General features: G+C 40.2%; 1 protein-coding gene across 7 annotated transcripts in view; it reads right to left on the reverse strand.

Moving 5' to 3' along the window:
• Positions 1 to 15,295, reverse strand: part of GPBP1 (GC-rich promoter binding protein 1) — a 76,807-nt gene extending 61,512 nt beyond the window's left edge. Inside the window, exons 1-2 of one of the 7 annotated variants that reach the window (XM_032336187.1) lie at positions 15,275 to 15,295; positions 12,774 to 13,736 (exon numbers count right to left, since the gene is read on the reverse strand). The gene's annotated coding sequence lies outside the window, so the exon portion shown is untranslated. Of the gene's footprint in view, positions 1 to 12,773; positions 13,737 to 14,981; positions 15,206 to 15,274 lie in introns of those variants that run through there. The other 6 variants (XM_032336186.1, XM_032336189.1, XM_032336190.1 and 3 more) reach the window with 6 other exon arrangements.
• Positions 15,296 to 17,256: the final 1,961 nt, after the last annotated feature.

A 17,256-nucleotide genomic window follows, 5' to 3' on the forward strand; every position in this document is an offset into this window, starting at 1 on the left:
CCAGGCACCCCTAGGGAAATTTTTTTTTCCAGATTTTATTTATGTACTTGACAAAGAGAAGAAACACAAGCAGGGGCAGTGGGAGAGGGAGAAGCAGGCTTTCTGCTGAGCAGGCTGCCAGATTTGGGGCTCCAACCCAGAACTCTGGGATCATGGCCCCAGCAGAGCTGAAGGCAGATGCCTAATGATGCCCCTCTAGGAACATTTTTAAAGGCAAGGTCATAATGAATAAGCCCTTATCAGTCCCTTCAGGATACTTACAGCAAATCCAAAACCAGTCTTTATAATCTATCAACCAGACTAGAAGCACCTACAACAAATTATTTAAGTCTAGGCAGATAAAACAGCTTCTAAATGTGACAACGAATCAACTAGGCTATAAATAATCCCCTAACAAATTTCTCCTAGTCCCCAAACACTTAAACTGCAGTTCTATAATAAAAATACTAACTGCACATACTCAATTCTGGGGGAAAAATAAGTCAACCTAAATTATCTAAGATGTTAATTCTTTTACTCTGCAAGTAAGTGTGGTAAGGATATAACAAATAAATGAGACAAGGTCCCCTGCCCTCAGAAGAGTATATGATAAGTATGAGTGAAAGTAAGCCAGATAGAAACTGTGCACTGAAAGAAATAAATAGGATAATCCGTTAAGAGAAACCAAAGGGTATAGGAAGAAGGGTTGCCCACTTTACACAGAATGGTTAGAGAGTCACCTAGAATCTAACACATAAACTAAAACTAAGCCAACAAAGGCAAAGAATAAGCAAGCATAAAGGCCCTAAGACAAGAAGGAAAATGGCCAGTGTGTTGAAGGAAGAGGGCCCTAAAAGGCAAATGGCTTAAGAAGAAATGGAGGGAACAAATAATTCTTACAGGGTAGAGTCTGCATATTATTCTCAGGTCCAGTGGGAACACCCTGCTCTGTGAATAATAAACTACAGGGGTGCAAGAATGGCAGAGAAACAAAGTTATAAGGCTACAGCAATAGAGAAGATGGTGGTGGCTTAAGCAAGTACAATGACAGTGGAATAAAAAATCAAATAGATTTGCTTAATGTTTAGACAAGAGGAAAAGTAGAAATCAAAAGTGATTTCCAAGTTTTTCAGCTTAAACAGATTAACTGTGTTGCCATTTACTGAACAAGGAAAGAATGGAGGCAGTATGGAGCTAAAAGACTCAAAAAGTGCACTCTGGGATATATTAAATTTGTAAAATGAGGCCAAGAAGGCTGTTAAATTACAAGAGTAGAATATGGGAAAGAGATGTGGACTGCAGATTTAAATTTGAGATCATTTGCATATAATAAACTATGGTACCATTTCCCAGATTACATAAATATTACCTCAGAAAAATGTAATGCATTGTTTTCATCAATTTTAAACATATTATAAAATGCAATCTAAACATATCTGATTTGGGGTGCCTTGGTGGCTCAGTTGGTTAAGCATTTATCTGCCTTCGGCTCAGGTCATGATCCCAGGGTCCTGGGATTGAGAGCGCCACGTCCTCACGTTCTCTGCTTCTCCTTCTCTTTCCCATCCCCCTTCACACACACACACACACACACACACACACACTCTCTCTCTCTCTCTCTCTCTCTCTCCAATAAATAAAATCTTTTTAAGAGTAATAAATAAAACTGGGGCGCCTGGGTGGCTCAGTGGGTTAAGCCGCTGCCTTCGGCTCAGGTCATGATCTCAGGGTCCTGGGATCGAGTCCCACATCGGGCTCTCTGCTCAGCAGGGAGCCTGCTTCCTCCTCTCTCTCTGCCTGCCTCTCTGCCTACTTGTGATCTCTCTGTCAAATAAATAAATAAAAATCTTTAAAAAAAAAAAAAGAATAATAAATAAAACTGATTTGTTTAGTTCTATCCTTTCAATTTACATTTACCTATGCTCTCACTCCAGTCTTATTCCTCCTGGCTGATCATAACGGCCCTCAACCACTACTATCTATGGGAGGCAGAGGTAACAATACTGCAAAATAAAGTCTGTATCATTTTACAATTTCAAAGCATTCAGCACTTGTTATTTTAACTTGAGTCTACTGATAACCTTGTGAAGCAAGAAAAGAACCAGTTTTATTAGGGCAGGAAATAAGAGTCTTATAAAGGCTGCCCTGGCCATCATCAAATAGCTATTACTTACTAGAAGGGATGAAACCACAATTCAAATTTAAAGACTCTTTTTACTCTGCATTCACAGAACAGAGCAAAGCAAGTAGAGTTCAGGAATCTTACATTTTTGCCTCATTTGCTACTAAATGCTCAGCAGAAATGAAACAGCAGGCATACAGTAGGCATAAAAATATCCACTGAGGCAATGAACATCTTCTCTAGCAGACTAACACTCAAGAAATCCCAGAACCTCTGGTGATTCAAAGTTTTAAAGGTCAATTAAGTTGATAGTCTGCATCCTCCTTTCTCACCTTCAACACAGAAATACTGTCATTTATTTCAAAGTATGTTCAAGTATAAATTAGATACTACCTAACACCTCAAGCCACACAGACTGCCCTATTATTTTGCAACAGGTCTTACTTCACAGGTCCATAAAAACAATTTCTTTCAGTCCACATTTCCTATAAAAGATTTTTTTTAAATGAAAGAGGTCATCAGGATTTTAAAATAAAGCAGAAAAAGTCAAATGCTAACATCCATATTTATCAACTACAGACTTGAAATATATAGCAATGACAGTAAGTACACCAATAGTTTCACACATACAGGCAACTGATTTTCAAAAGACGTTATTTTGAAGTGACTGAAGGGGTAACAAAGCTTTCTCAACAATAACTGGGACAACGGGGCATTGTCTACAGTATTAAAAAAAAAAGAAAGAAAGAAAAAGAAAAAGAAAACCTCAAACCTTTGCTCACACCACACACCAAAAAAAAAAAAAAATTTTTCATTCAAATCATATCACAGACCCAAAAGTATAAGCTAAACTACAAAATTTCTATTGGAAAGGTGGAGAAAATTCTGTGACCTTGAGTCAAGGAAAGATTTTTTTAGGACACACAAAAAACAATTTTACTTCAAACTTTAAAACACCTATTCTTCAAAACACACTCTTAAGAAAATGATGGCGGGGGGCCTGGGTATCTGAGTCAGTTAAGCGGCCTTCTGCTCAGAGCTTGATTCCAGAGTCTTCCCATCAAATCAAGTCCAGATTCTGGTTTCCTGCTCAGCCCGGGGTCTTGCTGCTCTCTCTCCCTCTGCCCTTCCCCCATGCTACTACAAGCTCTCTCTTAAATAAAATCTTAAGACTTAAGAAAGAAAATGATAGCAAAACACAAACTAAGAGAAATTATGTGCAAAACATGTATCTCATATACATGTATCCAAAATACATAAATAATTATTACAATTCAACAAGACGATCTCCTCGTTTTTATTTTTTTTTAAAGATTTTATTTATTTATTTGACAGACAGAGATCACAAGTAGGCAGAGAAGCAGGCAGAGAGAGAGAGAAGCAGGCTCCCTGCTGAGCAGAGAGCCCGATGTGGGACTCGATCCCAGGACCCTGAGATCATGACCTGAGCCGAAGGCAGAGGCTTTAACCCACTGAGCCACCCAGGCCCCCCAATCTCCTCGTTTTTAAATGGGCAAAAGATCTGGACACCACCAAAACACATCATTAGGGAAATAAACTAAAACCACAAGGCAGGGGCGCCTCGGTGGCTCAGTGGGTTAAAGCCTCTGCCTTCGGCTCAGGTCATGATCCCAGGGTCCTGAGATCCAGCCCCGCATCCACATCCGGCTCTCTGCTCAGCAGGGAGCCCACTTCCCCCCCTCCTCTCTGCCTACTTGTGCTCTGTCAAATAAATAAATAAAATCTTTTAAAAAACAAAACAAAACAAAAATACCCACAATGCAAATTCAAACCATGTACTCACTCCACAGATAAAACTGAAAGACATCAAATACTGGCAAGAATGCAGAACTATGTAACATATACTGCTATGCAAATGCAAATGGTTTAGCACTCTGTTAACAGACACTGCAAGTTTTTACCAGTCAAATACACAAAATTCATACGACCCTGCAACCACGTTGTTGGGTAATTTTCCCAAGAGAAAGGAAAACCGTTCTCCTCACCAAATCCAATATGCAAATGTTCACACAAACTCTATTCACAATAGTCAAACACTGGAAACAATCCAAATGTCTAGCAACCAGAGAATGGATAAACATTTATTGTGTATCCACACAAGAGAATACCACTTAGCCATAAAAAATATGGATTATAATACATGCAATAACATGCGTGAAAGAAGTCAGAAACAAAAGTATACAGTGTTTGGTCCCTCTATATGAAATTCTGGAAAACAATTCCCAACACAAAAGACAAGAAAAACAAACGTGGTTTCTACAGAATAGGGGTAAGGGAAGAGGACAGTCTGTAAAGAACAACAGGGTAACTTTCTGGGTGATGTAAACGTTCCACATTCTCAGGTGGTGGGATTACACAACTGATATGTCTTTTAAAAACCTTCAAACTACACTTAGAGTGAGTTTACTGTATGTAAATTATACCTCAATATACCTAGTTTAAAAATGGGTTTGCATTCCATTAAAAAATGAATATGCACACATTCTTTCATAGAAACCAACTACTAAAATGTTAATTTTTTTTTAAAGATCTTCTTTGACAGACAGAGATCACAGGTACGCAGAAAGGAAGGCAGAGAGAGGGAGAGGGAAGCAGGCTCCCCACCGAGCAGAGAGTCCAATACCTTCAATTCGTGGTAGAGAAAAACTGGTAATTACTTTTCTTTTGATCATTTCTACAAGTACCAAATACTGTCACTACATTATATGATAGCTTTAATGTTGGCTAACTGCCCATTCAACTGAAATGGCAGTTAGTATTAGAAAGATAAATGAAACATACTCTAACCAATATACTATTAATCCACCTGACAGACTTTTCTTCCTAAAAGGACAGAAATACTTAGGAACACCAGTCACTTGTTTCTAAGGCCAAACAGAGAGTGTTTTGGAAATCTGTGAGAATGTTTTGGAAATATTAGTATTCTAGAACTGTCACATCTGTGCTACTACATATTAAAATTCATTATTGTAACCATCGTATCTTTTTCACTTTAGAAGCATATTAATATGATCTTATGTGCATAAAATTTTATGTCAGGTTAATAAAGGGGACTTTTAAAAGTACTTGTTATAAAAGTTCTATGGATCTGACTGGATTCTCTATCACTGTCTACAGAACTATGCTGCCTAATACAAGCCTAATAGCTAGTAGCCACATGCTATTGTTTAAATTTGCATTAAAATTTAACTTAAAATTCACTTCCTCATCTGCACTAGCCACATTTCAAATAAGGACTTAAGTCTAGAAATTACCATACTGAACAATGAAAACACAGAATGCTTCCCTCATTTCACAAAGTTCAATTGGACAGTGCTATACCAGAGTTAAAATCTACTTAGAACACTACAAAAATTAATTGTAAAAAAAGAATACAGATAACAAAATTCAAATCCCAACTCTGTCACTTACTGATGACCTTAGGTAAATTAATTAATCTCCAAGTTTCTTAAAATCACTAAATGGAAATAGCACTTACTTCACATGGCAATTGGGAAAAGCAATTCCTAATCTAAAATACTGTGAAAATTAATTATTAAATGATCCAAAAAGAAGATATTCCTGAATGGGAATAAACCCGTATTAACAATGTATTATTTTGGGGCACCTGGGTGGCTCACTCAGTGGGTTAGGCCGCTGCCTTCGGCTCAGGTCATGATCCCAGGGTCCTGGGATCGAGTCCCACATTGGGCTCTCTGCTCAGCAGGGAGCCTGCTTCCCTCTCTCTCTCTACCTGTGATCTCTGTCTGTCAGATAAACAAATAAAATCTTTAAAAATATATATATTATTTAAAAAGTCACAACTGTATGTCACTAAGGAAAAGAAAAATTTAGTAGCTAGCTAAGAGTAAGTTACCTTCTCAGTCCTGAAACAGAGTATGCTTTCTCTACACCTTCCTAATAAAAACTTTAACTACGAGCCATCATAGTTGGAAGTCTATGCTCTAGATATACAGAATATGTAGGTTCCGAAATACCACTGACTGACTGTGTGACCTTGGTGACTTAAATCTCTGTGCTTTCCTCTTCTCATTCGTAAAATAAGAACAGTAAGACATTCCCACCCACACAAACTATCAGGATTAAAGTAGTTAATTCAGGGTCACCTGGGTGGCTCAGTGGGTTAAAGCCTCTGCCTTCAGCTCAGGTCATGATCCCAGGGTCCTGAGATCCAGCCCCACATCGTGCTCTCTGCTCAGCAAGGAGTCTGCTTCCTTCCCCCTGCCCCCTACTTGTGCTCTCTGTCAAATAGATAAAATCTTACAAAAAAACAGTAGTTAATTCACTTAAAGGGCTTAAACAGCCAGCTTAAACAGCCAATGTGGAAAACGTTGATAAATAACAGTTATCAAAAATCGAGTCATCCTGACAGGTGCTGATTTCCAGAATATATCAAGAACTCCTGAAACTCAATAACCACTAGGTTATGAGAACATCGAGAACAACAAATGTCAGAAAGAATACGGAGAAAATGGAACCCATGTGCCCTGCTGGTAGGAATAAAAAACAGTGCAGCCTTGATAGAAAACAGTATGGTGGTTCCTCAAGGAATTAAAAATAGAATTACCATATGAACCAGCAATTCCACTTCTGGTATATACCCAAAAGAACTAAAAGCAGGAATTTAAAAAAAAAAAAGGCAGGAATCCAAAGAAGTATTTGTACACCCATGTTCACAGCAGCATTAGTCATCAATTCAGAAAGGTAGATATAACCAAAATGTCAGTTTACAGATAAATGGATAAACAAAATGTGATACATACATACCATGGATTATTCTTTAGTCTTAAGAAGGAAGGAAACTGATTCTACCACATACTACAACATGGATGAACCTCGAAGACACTACGCAAGCTGAAATAAACCAGTTACAAAACTAATACGGCACAATTCCACTTATATTAAGTACCTACATCAGAAATTCATAAAAATACAAAGTAGAATAGTGATTGCCAGGGGCGAGGGAGGCCGGATATGTAAAGTTAATGGTTAATGGGTAAACAGAGTTTCAATTTGGGAAGATGAAAAGTTATGGAACTGAAAGGTAGTCATGAATGCACAACAATGTGAATGTACTCAACACCACTTAAATATACACTCAAGAATCGCTAAAATGGTCAATTTTATGGGTTTTCTCCCGCCATGATAAATTTCCCCCATTACAATGATTGGAAGATTAGTACCAAGTGGAAACAAACCTTATCTCCAAAGCTCAGACTGTGACTATAAATGTACAAAGATTTAAATCTGAATTTATATAAATTTAGAATATGCTTTCTTCTCTAAAGTTGTAACAGCCCAACCTACTAACTGTAGAGTGAAGACTGGCTAATTCTAATTATGCTGACAACTACTGGTTGGAAAGATTTCCTACTGTGGTTTTTTGTGAACATGTCCACAAATTCTTTTGAGAAAAGACGAAACCTAACTACACTCCCCTGGTTTCGGGCTAGACTTAATGACTTGCTTGGAACAAAAAGAATGTGGCAGAAATGAAATCTGGAACAGGTCGTAACAGATATACTGGCTTCTACCTATCTCTGAGATCACTTGCTCTAGGAACTGCAGCTGCCACATTTTAAAGAAACTCAAGGAGGGGCGCCTGGCTGGCTCAGTGAATGCAACTCTTGATCTTGGGGATTTGTGTTCCAGCCCCAAGCTGAGCAAAAAATTACTAAAACAAACAAACAAAACAAACAAACAAACAAAAAAACCCAAAGAGTTGAAAGGAGATCCACCATGGGTAAGGAACTTTGTCCTCCATACAGCCAGCATCAACTGCTTCCAGGCCAATGAGTAGTACACTATCTTGGAAAAAGACCCTCCAGCCCCAATCAAGCCTTCAAGTATCAGTAGCTCTGATAACCATAACAGAGACTTTAGGAAGACCTAGAGTGAGCCAAAACCACTCCCGTAAACTGCTGCCAAACTTCTGACCCACAGATATCACACGAGATAATACTATTACTTTTTTTAAACTCACTAAGAGAGTATTTATACTCATTGAAAAGCAAACTAATTTCTTTAGTATGCATTTGTAAAGACAATTTTTCAGTTTAAGAATTTTTTTTTAAAGATTTTATTTATTTATTTGCCAGAGAGAGGGAGAGAGAGGGAGAGAGAGGGCGCACGCAAGCGAGCACAGGCAGACAGAGTGGCAGCAGAGGTAGAGGGAGAAGCAGGCTCCCAGCCGAGCAAGGAGCCCGATGTGGGACTCGACCCCAGGACGCTGGGATCACGACCTGAGCCCAAGGCAGCTGCTTAACCAACTGAGCCACCCAGGCGTCCCTCAGTTTAAGAATTTTTTAAGTAGGCTCCATGTGGAGCCCAACACAGGGCCTTGAACTCAACACCCTAAGATCAAGACCTGAGCCAAGGAGTGCCTGAGTGGCTCATTCAGTTAAGCATCAGACTCTTCATTTTGGCTCAGGTTATAATCTCAGGAGAGCCTGAGCTGGAGCCCAGCAAGGAGCCTGCTTTAAAGTCTCTTCGAGGACTGCCTGGGTGGCTCAGTGGGTTAAAGCCTCTGCCTTCGGCTCAGGTGATGATCCCAGCGTCCTGAGATCGATAGGCTCTCTGCTCAGCGGGGAGCCTGCTTCCCACCACCCCTCTGCTTGCCTCTCTGCCTACTTATGATCTGTCAAATAAATTTTTTAAATCTTTAAAAAATATATAAATAAATAAATAAAATAAAGTGTCTCTCTCTCTCTCCCTTTTGGACACCTGAGTGGCTCAGTTGGTTAAACAATTGCCTTCGGCTCAAGTCAAGATCCCAGGGTCCTGGTATCTGGCACCGCAGCTGGCTCCCTACTCAGCAGACAGCCTGCTTCTCCCTCTCCCTCTGCCACTCCATGCTTGTGTGCTCTGGCTCTCGCTCTCTCACTCTCTCTGTCAAATAAATAAAATCTTTTAAAAGAAAAAAAAGTGTCTCTCTGCCCTCCTCGCCTCTTCTCACTGTCTCGCTCTCGCCTTAAAAAACAACAACAACAACAACAAAAAAAACCTGGGGCACCTGGGTGGCTCAGTGGATTAAGCCACTGCCTTCGGCTCAGGTCATGATCTCAGGTCCTGGGATCAAGTCCCACATCGGGCTCTCTGCTCGGCAGGGAGCCTGCTTCCTCCTCTCTCTCTGCCTGCCTCTCTGCCTACTTGTGATCTCTCTCTGTCAAATAAATAAATAAAATCTTTGAAAAAAAAAAAACCTGAAGTGTGATCAAGAGTCGGACACTTTTACAGACTGAGCAGTCCAGGCATCCCTCGGTTTAAGAAATTCTTAAAGTCTATTTGCAAGTTCTGAATTTCAAAGGAAACATGACATATTTAACCATCTGAAAACTTGTTCTTGCTAAAAATAAGTACGGAAAAAACCTTTAAAAAAGGTTTCAAAAAATATAATCGTAAACTGAATTAAAGGGCAGAAAATTAAACACCAAAACATCGTACACACCAAGCTCTGAACTGAAAGATGACTCAAGAACAAGAAAATGAGTGGGATACCTTGTATAAAAAGATGCAAAAACTAGCAATTACTTGAAAGGATATAAAGCAAAAGCCTGTAACTATATTCTTGTGGGTGTGGTAGCTAACAAAAAAGGGGAAAAGCAAGCAGGTAAAACTGAAAAACATCCAACCACAAAAGGTTTATCAATAATTCTAGCATTTTGTTTCTCATGAAGCTCCTGTGCCAAGTAATGGACCTGCTCCCCAGAAAAGTATATAAGCACCCCCAAAATGATGGATTTTGGAGAATTTTCAAACCAGTCTCCCACACCCACCTATGCAGCCCAAGAAAATTGACGTCAGGAAACCCTGACACATAAAACATTTAAAAAGGGGGAGAAGGGGACAGAGAACACATCTCTTTACAACCCTCTCTCCCTAAATACGCCAAATCCACCAACCTAAGTAAGCGCTGCTGAAGTATTGAAACCCAAGAGCTATACTTTAGATAGATTTCTCTGGCCACGTGAGAGACTACACAGAAAAAACAGAGAAAGGCGCTAAACGGCAAAGAGATGAGTTAGTTCGGTACTTTCCTGATCTAGGAAAGCTAGGATAATAAATGAAACTGGAAGTGGGGAAGGACAGGGCCTGAATGGAAGAAACAACTTCAGACTATAACAAATACTGACCTGACATGTATATATCAGAATCTCAAAATACTGGAAATCAAAATAAAACATTACACCTATATTACACTTCACAATTAACCAAAAGCCTTCATATAAATTATTTCCATCAGTTTTCTGGAAAACCCAAGACCAAAGAGATTAGGTAAATACACAAGGTCATACAGGCCCCTTTCTAGATCTTCCAAACACTAAACCAAAAGTCTCCCTTCGGACTCCCAGCCATTTCCCTTTTTCTACATTGCTACCCTTACCTGGATCTAAACTGTTATCTAAAAATTTTTATCAAAAATTAAATAGACAAAAGGTGGTTATGTCAAAGACAATCTGGCCTGGGTTTCAGCTATATCCTCACTTGCTAACTTTACTCTCAGACTAAAAGTTCCCATACTTATTCCCTCTGTAACTCTCTAAATTTCGTTTTTCTTTCTTCTTCTGTTCACTCCTGTTATTGCCTTACTATTCCTCCCTTCCTCCATTCTCAAATGTCAGGAACTTTAAGCACAAAAAAATCTATGGACTCTTCTCAGAGAAAAAGTAAAAGCTAACAGGCACTCAGCTTCATACCTGTGGCAAAGAGGATTTAGCTTAACTTCAAGTTCCATTAGTAATCAATATTAACCAAAAAGAAGCAGTATATAGAAGAAAAAACAAAAATATCAGAGATAACACCCAAATAGGAGTTAACTAAGTACAATTCACAAGAAAGCAATAAAGCACAGTAATTAAAAATATGGAGCCCTCCAGTCAGAGTTGGAGATTTGGTCAAGACTTCTACCTAAACTTGGTCCTAACCAAATTACTTTCTCCCAGATTCAATCTCCCAAAATCTTAATTCTCTCACCTGCACAACCGTAACTATAATAGCACTTTCTTCACAGAATTATTCTAAGAGCTAAAGTATACTATGTAAAGTTCACAGTAAAATACATGACACAATCATCTTAAATGTTAATTACCATAATTATTATGTTTAGACCTACAGTCTAGGCACAGGAGATTTAAAAAAAAAAAGAGTAGGGTAGATATGAGGAAAAAAGGTGCAGGAGAGGTTGGGGAGAAGCAGCCTAGTAATTGTTCCAATTACTATTGCTATCTATTTTGATGCCAAGAATATAGGATTTATCAAAACATTCGAGTAAGTAAATCTGTCCATGAACAATTGCTATAAGCAAAGTTCACTAATGTTAGACAATTCAAAGATTAACGTTAATTCTTAAAAACCCTGTCTCTGGAATTATCTTGATCCTGGTATCATGGCTCTGGGTAACATCAGCAGGAAATTAATTAATTTAAAGGAAAATAATCATAAATAACGTTCTTTTCTATGAAAAAAGACCATTTATTTCCACTTCAACTTTTTTACCACATTTAAGAGGCATATTCCTAGACAAGTAACCTGAAGCCATTAAATTCAGAAATGCAAATAACAGTCTCTCTGAAGCGAAAAGGTGAAGAACGGTCTCGCCTATTTTTTTTTTTATATAAATCAAGGTGGACGCTCGATGGGAAGTACTACACACAGCTCTGACAGACAAAACACAAATAACCCAGTCTATTTTAACAGAGGGAATTACTTAATTCTAATCTCAATTTTAGATAGAAAATAAACACAGAATACCTACAATCTTCTGCTCTAAGTGAGATAATAGGATTCAATAGCATAGAAAAAAAGTTCTGTTTTGGAATAAAAAGAGCAACTGACAAGTTATAAAGCCATCTTTGTAAGATGTTCAAAATTATAACTGTTTATCCAATAAAGAAAATTAAGTGAAATAAACTAATTTTAGCTACACTGATATATCACTAACAGTGTCTAAAAAATAAATTTTACTGTTTTTTTTAGTAACAAACATTCGTATGCCTAGGAATCACTGAAAAACTATATAACAACTAAGGGTACCTAAAAACACTACTATTCAATACTGAAAATTTTAAGTATTATTAAAACATAATCCTTGCTTTTCAAAGGATCTACTACAGAAATACTTCCAACTTTTTAAAAGAGTTTTGTTTATAAACTTGATCAGCGTAACATTCCAAAAAGAAAATATATCAAGTTATTTAAAAGAATTATGATTATTATGAAAATCGGGCTTAAAAACCAAGTCATCCATTATAATTTAAACTACCAAACTAAACAGCAACTCTGAACTCATTTTTTAGAAAGCAGTCTCAACTCATATTTAGAAAGTAAACTAACTAGCAAGACACATGAAATATTTGTTTTTTCCTAACCTTTTTACCAATCTATGAATCCATAAAAATTAAGATGAATACTCACAAGGATTTTCACTTCATAACCACAAAAAACGTAAAAAAAAGTACTGTGTGATCTGAAATATTCTTAAATTTTAACTCTTTCTGCATTTCAATTTACTTAATGGTAGTCTTCAGACTGTCCAGGAAATTGAAGCCAAACAGTATTATTCCAAGAAACTGAACGGCTTCCAAACAGAATAAACTTGACTCTCATTACAGTTACAAATGAATGTATGATTTGCTCACCATATAATACTTACAAATTCCAACAGGACTGCACAGGAAGGTGTTGGGTTTTTCTCTGTAATCTTTATGTTTTCCAGTTTGTTTTTTTATTTTGTATCCTCTGAAATAATATCCAAGTTCTTTGAAGATACTTAACCTATGACTATTTGACATAGAGTTACTTCAAGTCAGCTACCCATACTTCTGTTTTAAAGTTTTCATATGGCTATCTCCAGAATTAGCCAAGTTCCTTGGATTTAAGATTTTAAAGTCTTCTTTCTTATTCCATGTACTGGTCACTGTTGTACTTATCCACTCCAGATGAAATATCCAATTTATGAGCAAAAAAGCAAAAACAAAAAGAAAATTTCACATCTGAAGAGCATTCCTAAACATCAGCATATAGAGACACATAGCTATCTCAATACTACCATGCTGCTGGAAAACTGCAACATCTTAAATTTCCACGTAAATAAAAGATAAAACGGAAAAAACTCTGTATTCTTTCAATGTCTTCATTTAGAAAAGCTGTCCCATTGTGACATGAAAAGGGCTGAGGTCAAAAATTCCTAAAATTTTTAATAAAGGTAAAAATAAACTGCCAAGAAACTTCAGCAATATTTAAACAGTAATCTGAAACTGCCGAAACTATTCAGTACACAAATCAAACATATCTTACAGTTTTGGCTGAAAAACAACTAAAGGAGAGGGATGGGGGTAGGGGGAAGAGGCAAAAATACCACCAGCTGAAATAATTTAACCAGTTATAGAATCCGTTTGAACCAAAATACTGAAGAAATGCCTAGGTCTCTTTAAGCAGCTTGCAGAATTGTTCAACTACTATAAATTCACTTCAGAGATGATTCTTGCCACTTTTAATAAACTTCTGGGGCAAAATTATCCAAAAACATTGTAATCCCAAAATGGCCACTTCAAATATCCGGGGCCTTTTACACAAAATCTAGAAGATGATCTTCATATAGGAGTAATTCAATCACCTGTAAAAGTTATACAAAAAAAAAAATTACACACTGAATTTTAATTTTGAGCTTAAAAATTAACCCCCATCTTGAAGAGTCAACTTCTGGAGAGAAACTCACTTCTACGAAATTCTACTGAGGTCTGAAAAAAGGCTCAGCCCTAGCAAGCGCCCCAAAACAGCCTACTGGATCAAAAAAGACTTCAGAATAAAAGAGGAAAAGGTGGGAGATGTTACGGAGAAGGAGTGATTTCAATAGGGAACGGGGTGCGCATATAATACGGGGGAATTACATAAACTTCCTACACTTTTCGCGTAAAAATTAAGAACTATGAAACTGCCCCACAACCTTAAAAAAGATTTTCTCTATTTTCAGTTCACGGGGCCCAAAGAAAAGAACAGGCCGGTTTGGTGCCATGGAGCATCAGTAAACAGAACTTGGGGGGAAAGGGGGATATAAAGAGAAAGACGCTCTCACCAAATTAGAAATGTCTAAATGAAAAGACATACTTTCCCCACGAAGGGCAGAAAGTAGGGAGGTGAGAAATGGGGCAAGAACATTCCTTAAACTTGCCTGAGGGGGAGACTTCCCGGCTTCTATGGGATAAAGGTGTCGGTCCCCATTTCCTTGAATTAAGAAAACCGGTTTCTCCCAACACCGAGGGGGTGGAAGGTACCAAAACGTGCTCGTAAATCCCATTTAGAGTGGTTCTCTCCAAAACCAGAATAGGTCCCTTCAGGCCCCACAGGACTCCGGAGTACATTGTAGCATTAGACTCAATACACAGCAAGGACCACGGACCCGGGAAAGGAAGAGCGGGCGCGCTACTGAAGAAACAAGCGAAGGCCACAACTCGGCCTCGACTCCCTCGGCCCTCTAAGAGGAGCAGTAGTACCAAAGGAGGCGGGCGTGTGCGAGAGGCCGGAGGAAGGAAGACCCAGCACGGAAAGCGTCCGGATCCGTTCTCAGCCTCCGCCAAACATCCCCCAGCCACCAAACCTAAGCCATCCACCCCCTCCCCACAACCGCCACCCCCACTCCACCGCGGCCGAGTAAATATCTAAAGGGGCCTCTCTCAGCGCCGTCCTTCCGTCTCTCTCCTTGCTCTCCGCCACCCACCCCCACACACACACACACCGCGTCCGCGGGCAGCCTCACACCTCGCGCCGCCAACGCCGCTCCCGACCCCTCAAACCCCAACACCGACAGGGGCACCCCCTTTTTCCCCCAGACTCCAGCGCGGAGCAGAGAGAACGGTGTTACCTTCTGCCACACCAGAGGTGCCCCTGGCCTGGGGGTGCCGCTGCGCTCGATCCCGGGAGGAGGTTTTCGGTACTTTGAATAATCCCCTTTTGCCGCTTTTCCCTCCCCCACAACCAGTCTCAGTCCCAAAATGGCGCCGACCCGATCCGCAATGTTCTGGGTCAAGTCTCGCGAGATCGTGGAAGGTGGCGAGGCGGGGAAAGAACTAGAGGGGTTGAGGAGAAGGGAGGGGAAAGGCGGGGCGAGGAGAAGAAGGAGGGAGAAAGGGTGTGGAAGAAGCGGTGCGAACGAACCTACTGGGCGGGGCAGCAGGAGGAGCGCCTCCACCAGAGAACCTTCTGGCCCAAGCAACCGCTCACGCCCCGGCCCAAAAAGCTCCGCCCTCTACGTCGGGCGGCTGGGGGGAAGGGAATAGGGCGTGGCTACGTCTAGGGGCGGAGCGTCGAGGAAGCCCCGGAGGTAGGGGCGCGTGGGGGGCGGTGGCTCCGTGCAGTGACGTCAGGAGCAGCTGGAGTCGGGGATTACCCCCTGCTGCTGACGTGAGGACGGTGAACAATCGGGAACGTTCGGTGGAAGGGGGAATTCCCCGCCGCTCCCTGAGGAGCCCCTCCTCCTGCCCCTCCCCCGCCCGGGGCCGCCCAGGAGCCAGGGATGGTGGGGCCTCTGGGAGGGTGAGAGAGGAAGGCTGAGCCGGGAGGCAGCCGCGCCCGCCGGAGTAGCGCGCGCCGCGGCGTCTTCCCTGCCTGGACGCTCGGAGTCGCCGCGGCGCGCGCTACTCGTACCGCGCTCGGGGCCTGGGCGGAAGGGAGATCACATGCTCGCCAGTGCACTTCCCTACACGGCGGGAGCGCTGGCGGGGCCGGCGCGCGGCGAACTGGGCGCCAAGAAGCATTCGATTCACATCGTATGCAAATACGAGCGTGTCGGAAGTAAATAATTCCACGCGAGGCGGGTAGCAGGGAGACTAACTCGCTGGCAACTAAACCCGGATTCTCAAAGGGTAAAAATGGCTCCTAGATGTGATCGTGCCAATCGTTTTTCTTCCTGCTAAGTCTAAGTCTACAGGAGGTGGGAATTATTTCAACGGTGTCTCTGGCCCACGCACTCCACACAGTTTTGGTGATTTGTTTGGTTTTTTTAATGAATTTCATGGTATTCACAGTTCTCTAATTGCGATCGTTTTTCGCTTTGTAACTGAAGGTTCACTTTGAAACCTGTGAAGTTAGCTTTCTAAGAGGAAGAGAAGTAACCACATGTGCGTAGGGGGAAATGGAAGGAGGCGTCTCAACGAGAGAAAACCCAGTAAATAAGAAGTCCGTGGCTCTCCGCACTCCCCCAAGCCACAAAGGCTTCATACCAGAAACTTTATGGTCCTTTTATAAGCATTATGGGTTTTGTAGTTTAATGGACTGGTTCTAAAAGCTCCCTGATAGAATGTTTGAATGTAAACTCAACAAAAATTATACCTCCCAACCTTTTTTTAGTTTAGTCCGCATCAAAGACATAGACATTTCTGGCAATTAATACCTCGCGGAGAGCAAAGAAAAGAGCACTAACACAAGCTGGATGCCTTGTCTGTGCTAGACATTTTGTCTTTATACCAACCGAGGAAGTGGGTGTTTTTTGTCGCATTTTGCAGACGAGGAAACTGGTTCAGGTTAAGTAATGTACGTAAGGTTGCGCGACAGAGAGGCTTGACTGTCCATCTCAAATGTGCTGGGGTCTTAGTCCACATTTTTTCCACCACACCACAGTGCTTCAGTATAAATAATTTATGTGTTGGGACAGGACCTGCTTCTCCTCTATTTCTAAGCATGATGTGCGTTCAAGAAACAAAAAATTGGTAATATGCACGCAAATTGTGCCTTTCCAATTCCACAAGACAACTCAAAAAATAACAAAATGGAGAAATAATTGTAACATTTACGACAAACTGCTTAATATTTAATTATACGTACTCAGTTACTACTCTTAATATCTAATAATGTTCGATTTACATAATAAATATATCAAGAGCTCTTACAAATCATGAAAGAAATATAATCATACTATGTCTTAGAAAGTCAGAGGACAAAAAAAAAGAAAGAAAAAAGAAGCTAGTCATGTGTATGTCAGAAATTATATGAAAAGATGTTATACCTCAATAGAAATTTTTTTTAATGAAAATAAAACTAATGATGAGATACTACCTTTCCCATATTAGACTGGCAAAGATTTTAAAAGAACCTAGATGAGGGTAGAAGGAATAAGTGTTTGCATAACCATATCAAGACTC

The sequence above is a fragment of the Mustela erminea genome, chromosome 3 (assembly GCF_009829155.1).
Source record: "Mustela erminea isolate mMusErm1 chromosome 3, mMusErm1.Pri, whole genome shotgun sequence".
NCBI lineage: Eukaryota > Metazoa > Chordata > Mammalia > Carnivora > Mustelidae > Mustela > Mustela erminea.